Here is a 12,955-nt window from a genome sequence, read left to right on the forward strand (position 1 = left end):
AGAATTGCAACTTCCTCCAACAATAAAGGAGTTAACAACATCTAAAGTCACTATTGTATCAAACTTTCCTGACTTTAGTAACATTGAGCACCTCAAAATTCTTGATAATGACAATCATTTGGTAAGATTTTGTGTGGTTGACGATGAACATATGTTTCTAAGAAGTAAAATTTTAATTTTATCAACACAACATACCCACAATTCATTAAAACAAGTTTAAAATTATACAATTAACCATTCTAATTTCTCATCCAAGTTTATAACCCAAACAAATTCTCAATAATAACAACATCATAATCCTCCTTAAACTCACATTTAAGAAAATACCCCTTTTTAATTTCTTATATTTTCTTATAATCTAATTCAAAATCAAGGTTAACTTCACTTACATGAAAATGAATTACTCTTTAAAGAATCCAATTGTAAAAAAGAAACAAAATTTTAAACCTAAAGAGAATTGAAAAACTTACCTCTTATTCTTGTGAGTTATTTGCTAGTTTAACTTACGTCTTAGGATGAAAAAGTAAAAAAAGGAAAATGATGGTATGGAGTTTCTATAGAGAAATAAGAAGATTTGAGAATACTTTAGAGTGAATGAGATAGTTTAGTTTTATATTTATAACCTTTAAAATTTACTAAAAACACAATTATAATTATTCATTGACTTTAAACCTCACATTTTTTATTTTTTATTTTTTATCAGTAATAAACAATAAATAAATGAGAATCACTTCAGGGGTGGTTCAACCCTTATACAAAGTTTCGCAATATCTCACAATAACCAACTTCTAACTAGAACCGCCTACCTAACTGATGAAAGCACTAACTAAACTAACACGTAAAAACTTCAAGGAACCATCCTCATGCACGTCGAAGGTTCCAAACACCAATCAGAATAGGAAAAGAAAGCATAACGAGATTTTGCGGAAATCCAAGACCAAAACTTTACTTGCATCATTGCAAACACTTTTGACACATCAGCCACACCCCTTTTGAAAATGATAAGGTTCTTGTGATTCCAGATTTCACTCACCACCCCCACCCAAATTGTACTCCACACAATGTTAATCGTGTCTGAAGACTGACTCATCCAGAAATGAGCAAAGTTGGACTTAAGATCAATGTGAGACACAAACGACACTCCAAGCCACTTATAGCAAAGACACCAAACACGCCAAGCAAAACTTCAATCGAAAAACAAATGGCGGTAAGACTCTTCCTCCTTCCCACACAGACAACACAAAGCATTTTCAACCATCACCCCTCGCCTTTCCAGATTGACCCTAGTAGCGATCTTATTCTCCAGAACCCTCCAAGCAGTAAATAAAGCAGAAGGTACTGCTTTACACCTCCACAACTTACTGAACACCGGAGAACCTTCCACCTCACTATCCCTTCTAACATGCATATAAGCAGAATTAATTGAAAACTTCTGAAGACCCCCGACCTTCCAAACCCAACTATCCGCCTCTCCCAAAATCAACCTAACACCTTGCAATACCTGCCAAAACTGATCCACCAAAGGCTTCTCCCATTCGAAAAAAGGTCTTCGCTAGACTAAATGCCAAACCCAAACACCATTAAACCAAGATCCAAGCTTTGCCACCTTTGCCTCTTTGGCCAAACACAGAGAGAATAGTCTTGGAAAGGTTCTCTTCAACGCATCGCAACCTAACCAATTATCCTCCCAGAAGGAAATATCCTTTCCATCACCAACTTTCCAGTTGAACCCATCTTCAAAACTTTTTTCCCAACCCTCTGAGCCCCACACCTCTTTCAAATCTTTCCACCAAAGAGAGCTCCTACGACTTTTTCCTTCCTCTCTCAAGCACCTCCAACCACCATACTTTGAAACCAGAATCTCCTTCCAAAGACCACCCTTATCTGTACCCAACCTCCAGATCCACTTTCCTAACAAAGCCAAGTTAAAAATCTTTAAATCAATAATACCAAGCCCCCCAAAATCGCGAGGCTTACATACCTTTTGCCAAGAAGCCCAAGCGATCTTTCTTCCTTCAGATCCCCACCCCAAGAGAAAATTCCTTTGAATCCTAACTAATTTATCTTCCACCCCTGAAGGTAGTTTGAATAAGGACATAAAAAATAACGGGATAGAGGAAAGAACAGACTTGATCAAACAGATCCTCCCAGCCAATGACAAACACCTGCCTTTCCACCTACTCAGTCTAGCCTGAACTTTCTCTATCACCTCATTCCAAAAGGCACCACGCTTGTGATTTCCACCAACTGGCAATCTCAAGTAAACAAAAGGAGAAACCATCACGTCGCAGTTAAGAATAGCTGTCAAACACTAAAGCAAAAGCTGATCCAGTCTCGTCCCACCAATTCTAATTTTCAAAAAAATCACCCTAAGCCCAGAAGAAAGCTCAAAGCATTGCAGAATCGCTTTGATATTGAAAACGTTTTTGGTGTTAGCTTCCCAGAAGAAGAGAGTATCATCTGCATATTGTAACATATTTACCTTCACTTTATCCTTGCCAACCTCCAAACTCTTTATCAAATTCTTTTCTTCAACCTCCAAACTTTAAACCTCACATATACTACAATCATCAAAGGAGTATCTATTTAAAGTTACTTTAGTTTTGTAAGACAAACAATAGTGTAATCTTAACACTTAAAACAAATATTAAATAAAAATTAATTTTAAAAACCAAAATAATTAATTACTGAACTAATTAAATTTAAAATTATTTTATAAACTAAAAAATTATTATATTTAAATTGATTTCTATTATTAATAAAAAAATATATTAGAATATAAAATATTAGTAGATAAAACATTAATAACTAATTTAAATATCAATTATAAATTATTTATAAATTTGTATTAATAATAAAAATGATTTTAAATATCAATAACATGGTATCTAATTTAGTTAATATAGTAATTAATTATTTTAATTTTTAAATTTAATTGTTATTTAATAATTTTTTTATAGTGTAAAAATATGATTACATCATTTAACTGCGAAATCAAGAGAATAAATATGAATAAGAAAATTAAGTATAAATTGAGTTCAATTTTAATTTGAAGTTAATATATTTATTGTAAACATAATTTATATGTTTTTTTATCATATTATTTATTTTATCAATAAAATTTAAATATATTATTTTCTTTATTATGTAGTTTTATCTCTCTTAATTATTTAATGAAAGAGTGCTAATAGTATCTTCCATTAAGAGATAGTTTTGTTCATAAATTACAATAATCCCATTCTACTTTATTTGACACAATCATTTTAAAACATTTTGTTATAATTTGTTAGGAATCACAAAGTCATAAATAGAACTCATAATTCACAATTCCTAATGAATTCAAATAAAAGTATAAAATCGCTAGTATTATTCTATTTTCTTACACTTATCTTATGAGATTTAAATCAAATTAATTTAATATCCCATTAATAAGTTATCAAAATAATCAAAAAATTTAGTTCAATTTTTTAATCAATGCTTATATTTTCCTATCAAAATGAAACACAATAAATAACCCACATATAATCAATCAATAATCTGAATTTTTTTCCAAATTATTTCAAAGCTAAGTTTAAATATATAATTAGTAAACCATCTCTCTCTCTCTCTCTCTCTCTCTATATATATATATATATATATATATATATATTTATATACATTTTATATTCTGTGCATCTTTATAAAATAGAAATAGAATGTTTATTCTTATTTTTTTCTTACTAGTTTTAACTTATTTGCAACCGAATATATCGAACAAAGCGAATCTTTAGCTAAGGAATTTTTTAGTTTTAGATGTAATGTAGAATAATATAATGAAGTACTTAATAGACACTTAAAAGTTTTTAATGCAAAGTGATACTAAACTTGAATATCTTAGATAAAGTTTTAAATTTAAATTTTTGTAAAAGATAAAAATTGTGATTGAAAAATATTTTACTAAAAATATGAATAAAGTTATGAAAAAAAAATAAAAACTCAAGAACTAAATCTAGGAGACAAAAATATGGATTTGGCAAAATGAAGGATCAAAACTATAAACAAGTCAAAAATTAATAAATTAATCCCTATATTTTTTTTGTACCTTTTAATTTATCTTTTAAAATTATTCTGTAGAATTAAAAATATATAATAATTTTTTTTTCTTAAAAATATTTTTGAAGTTTCTTACTTTATCCTTTTCTTTTTCCATGTTATAATATATGTGTAAATTAATTAAAAGTTAGAAAACATATAAAAATACAACTGATAAAAGTGATTAACTTGGTAATGAACTTTTGCAAATAAATAAGAAAAAAAAAATCCGAACATTAAAAGTTAACTTTTCATGTATGGTGTCCTATTTGAAGGTCAGTGAGTCCTTTGTGGTGGCTGTAAGCAGTAACCATGGCCCAAACTCTTGTGTATTAATATTATTATTTATATTTATGTTTATATTTATATTAATATTAATATTTTATATTAATAGTATTTAAGATGTGATATTTTCAATGAATGATAAATGTGTTGGAGAAGAATGAATGACACAACACACACCAAACCACAGAAAGCACGCCAAGAATATTTCCAATGTTTTTGTTTTTTTCCTTTACTCAAAGAACCAAAGCTTCATTTGATTCATCACTCTACACATGAAACACTACAATATTTTTCATTATAAAAAAATAATAATTAATATGGTTGAAGAGTTTAAACGTACATTATAGAAATATTTTTTTAATATGATTTATTTCATATATAATATGCATTTAAAAATATGGTTGCTTTATATTGATTTTCTTACGTCATATTTTTTGTTTTGGTACACGTTAGAGAAATTATTTTGGGAAAGTTTATAATGGTACCATAATTTTATAATGTGTTTGTTGGTTGTGGACTGTATCAAACTTTCTAGCTTTTTGTAGTGTTTGTTGAAGCAAATATGTCTTAAACATTTTTTTATAAGGATTGAATTATTTATCAAATGTTTCATTTTATTTATTTTAATTTTTATTAATAAAAAGAATTATAATAATAATAAAGATATTAATGTACTTGCATGTTTTTTTTATTAGAAATTTTATATCAAAGATAAAAATATTTTATAGTATATAAATAACTATAATATTTTTTTATTATTAATTTTGTTAAATTGATTTAGATTTAAAGTATACTTCTTAATAAAAAAATTAAAAGTATAAATTATTGATGATAATATGCATAGACAATTAAATAAAAATGAATAATATATTGTACATATATGCTAGTCTTTTCTTATTTGAAATTAATGAAACTTGTGCTATTGTTAGATTTTCAATATTCAACTTGACAATAATTAGAGAATAACGAACAAAGGGCATTTATTGATCATGGAGACTTCTTAACACATCCATGATAATATTATTAACAAATGGAGGTGCTTTTTAAGAGATTATGCATATAATTTATAAGAGGGATATATACAATACAACACAATATTTTTAATCCCTTTGAAATTTAGAATTGAGTTTTTAGTTCCTTTAATTTGAGAAAAAAAAGCTTGTTTTTGTGAACATATTATACTAAGCCATTGTCACAAATAAATATTTTAAAATAATGGCGAAACACTTGATTGAACATTCACTACAAGAAAATCATGAAATATAAATAAATTTTTAGAGACCAAAATAATTAGTTACAATAGGAACTAAAATAGAGACCGTTTTAGAAACTAAAAAAAAAATGGTTTCTAAATTAGTTTCAATTATTTTCTATTATTGTTAAATATTGGTAGTTTAAATCTTAGTTGCTAATTAGATACCAATTTAGAAACTATTTAACAATAATAGAAACTAATTTAGAAACCAAATTTTTTTTTAGTTTCTAAAATGGTCTCTAATTTAGTTACTATTGCAACTAATTATTTTGGTTTCTATTTCATAATTTTCTTGTAGTGATTACATAGAAAAAAAAAATCGAAAAAGGAAAATCGAAAATCGAAAATCGAAGGAGATTATCATGATTGGTTTTATAAGTGAAAAGCTTTAAGCCATTTTGTACTTAACAGAAGCACGTTTGTGTGTTGTATATTTTTATATGTTAGCTTGAAATTGAAAAGCAAAAACAAAGACTACATATAAAAGCAATTGAGTATCTTTTGTTATTATATAGAAAGAGAAAAAATGAAGAGTTAGGTGATGGCATCACACACAAGTTAAATGATAAAATATACAAATCAAATAAGATTTGTTAGTGTATGATTGACTAGATACGTATTTGTTCCAAAGAGAATAATTGGATTTTGATTCTTCATATTTCAAGTGTGCAAGACAAAGGGCAAAAAGAGGCTATGCAAATTATTTTTTAATGCGTGTATAATATATTAAGATAAATGAAATTATGCGTATAATATATTTAGAAATAAAAAGTGTGTTTTATGAATTATATGAGTGTTAATAATTTTAAACGATAATTAAAATATGTTTTTTTAATGCAATGACATTGCAATTTCCCTCCTATGTGGTGGTTTCGTAGAAACATCTTGGGGGAATTGGGATACGGCTTCGTGGTCTTTTATAAATTTGTTTAAAATTTTATTGACTTATATACATAAAATTATTTTTAATTTATATTCAAGTCATTTCGGTTTTTTTTTTTTAAATACACAAGGATTAAGGAAGAAAGGTGTATATAAATTATCTTTAACCTCAACTCCTAAGCAATGTGAGACTATATTGAACGTATTGGAACAAGTCCTTTAGTCGAGGGTTAAGGGGACGATGATTCGTATTTGGAACCTCATATCATTCCCACATACGACGTCAATGTTTCGACCTCAAGTCCGTTGTGATTGATCCTAGCGATGCTATCTCAACAGATTTGAGGTCGGAACATTGATGTCGTCTGTGGAAATGAAACGAGGTTCCAAAGATGAATCGTCATTTCCCAAGGGAATGCAAAAGTGGTTCCAAAGATGAACCTTCATTCCCTTAACTCTCGACGACTGTGAGCTTGTTCTAGTACGTCCAACTATATCGCTTAGGAGTCGATGTCAAAGACAATTTATATAGATCTTTTTCCCTTAATCCTCTGAGACACCTTTTAAGAACAAAATCGTAATGAAACTTTGAACTTCAAAACTAAAAATACTTCAAATATTGTGATTGACCTAGATGTTATTTTAACGGACTTAGATCGAAATAGTTTATAATAATAAACTTCATTAATATTTTTTTTTTCTTCTTCTAAATATATTTACGGAGAAACTTGTTTAAATATATCTAAAATTCGTGATTTGACTTAGCTCAATCTTTTATTAACTAAACTAATTTGTAAAGAGTTGAGAGTCATTGAATTGATTTTATTTATATTTTTATTATTTAATTTTAATAATAGATAAAGTTAGGATGACAAAGCAAGATGGGTCTTTCAACCCGCTAACCCGCATTAGTCCGCCTCGCGCGGGCTAGCAGCGGGGCAGGCTGGCCCGTAAGCCCGCAAACCAAAAATAAAAATTGACTTTGGCAACAGTGGAGTAAATGTTATGTTTTTCTTCCTTTTTTATTTTGGGGTAGAAAATTACAAGGGTTATTGGAGTTATAATTTCCTAAAGACTCCTTTTTGGTCTAGTTTTGGAATGAAAATACTGGATGTTGGATATGATATTTTTCATGTAATTTAAAATAAATAATAGTATATATGTTAGGTAGTGGGTAAGTCAATAATATTGGAAGATTGATACTTGGATTATGTAACATTCAATTAATGTTATTGCTATATTAATTCTAATACCTTTGTTTTTTATGACAATTTTTCAAAAGAAAAAGTAAAAAAAAATTATTGAATTTCTAAAAAAAAGAAAATTGAATGTTGTCTGGCCCACGAACCTGCGGACCAATCCTTATGCGAGACGGACCCGCAAACCCGCAGACCAGCTCTTATGCGAGATGGGCCAACTCAACCCACATTTTATGGGTCAAGTGCAGGACGAACCTATGCGAGTGCCTAGATAAAATCATAATACGCTGGATGTACATATATTATTAACTATTAATGTGTATGTTAAAGTAAAAGTTCTATAAACATTTTAAGTTTTTTTTTTTAATTTTTCAACACTAGTTTATTATTATAAATCAAGTTTGTGTGAGAAAGATTATTACTCGGAAAATTTTGCAATTAGAACTTTCTAGGACTAGAACTTAAAACAAAAACAACTAATCAATTTTTTTTGGTAAGCACTATAAAAACCAAACAAATAATTGAATCTACAAGGTCTTATGTTAATATGTTAGATTATCATATAATATCCACATATCATACTATTAATAGAATATATCGTACCCACAATGTTTATATTATCAGTTTAATTTATTCAAAACAATATTATCAGTTTAATTTTCGTTAAATGAACATTACACTAAATAAAGACTAAGAATTTTTTTTTAGAAATTGAATTAGTCTTGAACAATATATATCACCTAATCAAAGTGTTCAACGGTTTTTTATTTTTATCAATTTCAAAATAATATATATATATATATATATATATTTTTATCAACAAAGAATGAATAGAATAAAAAGGAATCTTTGAAATAAAAAGGAACATTTTAAAGGTGTTCCAACCCATATATAAAATAATTTTCTATTGCAACTAGGTTTCAACTACAGAAAAATTAGAAACATTTTCCAAAAAGAAGGGTATATATATATATATATATGTATATATGACTTTCTAAATTTAAATGATACATTTTCTTCTAAGATACCTAAAACTTTACATTGTCCACAGGAAATAAGGGAATATAAACCTACCAACATAGGACTTTGGTGATGGGGTGTGAGGGTCTATATGGGGTTCATAATGACAAAGATTTTGAGTCCAGACACAATGTATTTGATATTTGTAAGTAATATATATATATATATATATATATATATTTATATTGGTTTAAACATTTTTATAAATTATCAAACACATGTTTAGATGAAAGAGTAAAAAGAAGAAGACTATAGAGAATAGAGTTAGATCGAACTCTTTTAAATGTGAGTACACAGTTCTTTTGCAAAATAAAAAGAAATAAAAATTAACTAATAATGAATAATTTGGGTAATTACAAATATTTTTTTTATTTTATTAAGCATGTGTGTTTGGATAAAGCTATGAGAAATATACGTTTCTTCACCTAATTTAAAATTTATAAAAATAAGAATTTAGAAAAATTATATATATATTTTTATAAATTATCTTATATATAAATTAATTTTAGTTTATGAAAAAAATAAATTTGTATCTTTTTGTTTTTCTTTTCTAAATGAAGAAAGTTGTCTAAATATAACCTAACTTCACGTATCATATTGTTGAACTCAGTTAGAAGGTAAATTCTTCTGGATATTATTTATCAGAATTCTTTTGATTATTTTTCATTAATGTATTTCTTAGTTTATTTCGATATACTTTTATATATGGGTAAAAATATGTGTTTCAATGACTTTTAAAAAAAAAATAGAAATCAACTTAATCAAAATTTATTCATCTTTTCTTTTAATTCCTATATCTCACTAATTTTTCTTTATCATATACATATAATCATTTTTATTAACTCTCAATTTTCTTCTTCTTCTTGTTATCCATTTAATTCTTAATATTTATATTCCTCAAATGTTTAGTTGTGTATAATAAAATTTTTCTTTGAACTTGATAAAAAAAATTATTATTAAAAGTAACATCACTAATGTCTTTTCTATTTGACAACACAACGTGAATCATATCTGAAACATTTTTTTTCAGTATTTCATGTGTCATTTCTATTATTGATCTTGGATACTTGTTTATATATAAATTAATGTAGAAACTCTATCCTATAATTTATCTATTTTTTATTTTTATTTTTTTATATATAAATTAGTTTAATTTATTTAGAAACAAATTTTAATATAATTTTTATTTTAAAAATATTTTCGAAAGAAACTCATGTAACTATAATCCAAATAAAAAAAAAAGTCATGTCAATTTTTTCATTTGAAATTATTATGTTTTTAAATTTGATATTTTCAATTAAATCTATATTAAAATGTTTTGTTTAAAATTTAAAAGTTATAATTGTTTATTGTCTTTGAATGACATTTAAAAAAAAAAGAGAAAGAGTTAACCAGAAAATTAGATTACAAAAAAGAAATAACCAAGTTATTTATTAATAATAAAATTGAACAAAAGATACTTACACAAAAATAAAATAAATTTTAGATATTTAATAAATATTTTTTTAATAAAAATAAAAATAAAATCTAAATTTATGCAGCATTTAAAATTGAAATAAAAGTAAATAATATAATAACTTGTAACAGATAAAAAAACCTCAACTAAATTAAGAAAAAAAAAACATAGAACTTATGAAAAGGGAACTATTTGCACATTATAGTTAATTGCATATTTTATTTTACAGATTATCGAAATACACACATACTCATATATATATATATATATAATCATTATACGTAGCTTTTTAACAAAAGATTATACATATATGTACCTTTTTACTTTTTTTCATTGACCTTTTTGCAAGAATCTTTACCCTAATGGTGCACCTTTGTTTGCAAAGGAATCTCTTTCTCATTGGTTACAAAATCTTGTGAAAATCCTCACTAATTGACTTTTACACTACACATACCTTTATTCGTTATTTTGTTATAAGGAAAACAGCTCACTAAATTATCATTCATAAAATTTTTATTGGTTGAAACTTTGGAAATTATATTTCTAATATTATAAACACATTATATATGTGATTTGTAAATTGCAAAACCTAGTTTACAATTTTTATGCTCTCCACCACCATGTGTACACTTTGGTGGGAGTTAAGTTGTGAAATTTTCAATGTTTAAGTGGTGTTTAGGTTTATTTTTTTTTTAATTTCTATGGTTTAGTTTGTGAATATATAATTTTGGTTCTTAATAAATTTTAAGTAGATTTGATTTTTAAATTTTTTTAAATTTAAGCAATTCTAATTCAATGTTAATATATTATATAACTATTATAAGAAAATATTAACATATACGTTTATCTTACCTAATGAATAGTTGATATTATTATAAGAGGTATTGATTTTTGTGAACAAATATTATTAGATTAAAATTGCTAAAATCTTGAAAAATTGCAAAATTAAGTTTACAATTAAAATTTTAGAAGAATATAAATTGAACATTTCTAATTTATAGGAATGAAAGATGGATTTAAGTTTTATTTTTATTAGGTTGTTTAATATCTATAATTTAGATAATGAAGTGAAACTATTTGTCACCCCAACTTTTAAGTAAACTTCATTAACAATGAAAACTAAAAATGGTCTAAATAATGAAATATTGAGTGCACATTGCAATCATCAAAGAATATAAAGTCAAAAGTGACATTTTACTTTCTATTCAATCTCTTTTACACTAACAATGTCTCTGTCTCTAACTTTGAGAGTTGATATTTGATTTTTCCTACATCTCATATCTAGTGTTGAATGAGAGTTTTTTTTTGTGTTCCCATAACCTTTTTGCACCCTTTTGATTTTGTTGCAATGTCCTTTCTTCATATACTATTTGGAGACAAGTGAATAGATCATAAAAGTAAGGAAGCAAGAATATCATTTTTTTCATGGGATTGTGGCTAAGTCAATATTCAATTTAAGAAGGATTTGGTTGGTGATTTTTGTATTTGATTAAATTAAAACAACAAACAAAGAAAACAATTAAATCATTTAAAAAGTTTAATAAGTTAAAGGTTGTAGGTATTAGAGTCCTCTCAATTACCCACTAACATAAAGTCAATTTCTTATCAATCTAAAAGTATCATTTTCTATAAAAAAAAATTAATTTATTATCTAATATAAAAAAATATTCAAAATATAATATTTACTTGAGATAGTTAAGTCGAACGATCTATAAATACAAATAACTCGAATATACTTGACAATTAATTACAAATAATTCGAATATACTTAAAAATTAATTTTCATTATATAACTTTCAGAATTGGAAAAATAATATTTTTACTATCACATATACCATCAAAGTAATATTATCAAGATTTTTGTATTGACATTTTTAGATTTAAAAACTCCGAATCACTTTGACAACAACTACTTCAAAAATCTCTTGATAAAAAAACTTCCTCAATTCGGAAGAATAATTTTTGTTTTGTTTTATAAAACTAATAACAAGTAATTTTTTTATGATGCTTAGTTTTGAGCTTTAGGAGTCTTACCATATATAAACTTCCATGCCACAATCACCATCATTATTTACAAAACTAATAACACAAATAAACGTTTTACATGGAGCCATAAACTTTATGTACATGTGTCACCCTTTTCTCCATGTACACACACATATATTTAGTAGAAAAAAAATTACTTAATCGTTTTATATTTAAGAGTTAATATGTAAATGTAAAATCTATAGATTTAGGAAATGAAAAGAGAAATGTTAGTTTAATTAGTAAGTGATAAAAGCAATTAAATATGTGGGTTAGGAAAGTATAGATGAAGAATATTATGTTGTGCTTTAGTTGAGACACATTTTGCTTAGGATGGAACATAAAATGGGGACCAAGGGCAGTGGATACCTGGTTAAGAGGATACAAACAAAGACAATGTGGTATTTAGTAGAAAAATAAGAATGATTTTCGAATTGATTAAGAAAAAACAAAGATATATTTTGTTGCAGAAAAGTTACTGATACTGATTTAATGGTTGAACCTACCCCCATTAACTTAACTTTCTATTGTCAATTTCCTTCTTACTTATCTTCTGCGGCTTGGTTTAAATTCTCTTATCCGTTTTGCTTTCTACGCACTCTGCACCATTGTTTTACTCTCCACCTAACTCTTTATTTTCGCTAAACACTTACCTAATATATATATTTATTCAAACACTTCATTTGTTGCAGCCATACTTACAGTTTTCAATAAGTATGACTGAAAAAAATTCAAAATCTTTAAATCTTTAAATCCAAGTAC

This window comes from Phaseolus vulgaris, chromosome 10 (genome assembly GCF_051622355.1).
Source record: "Phaseolus vulgaris cultivar YP4 chromosome 10, ASM5162235v1, whole genome shotgun sequence".
NCBI lineage: Eukaryota > Viridiplantae > Streptophyta > Magnoliopsida > Fabales > Fabaceae > Phaseolus > Phaseolus vulgaris.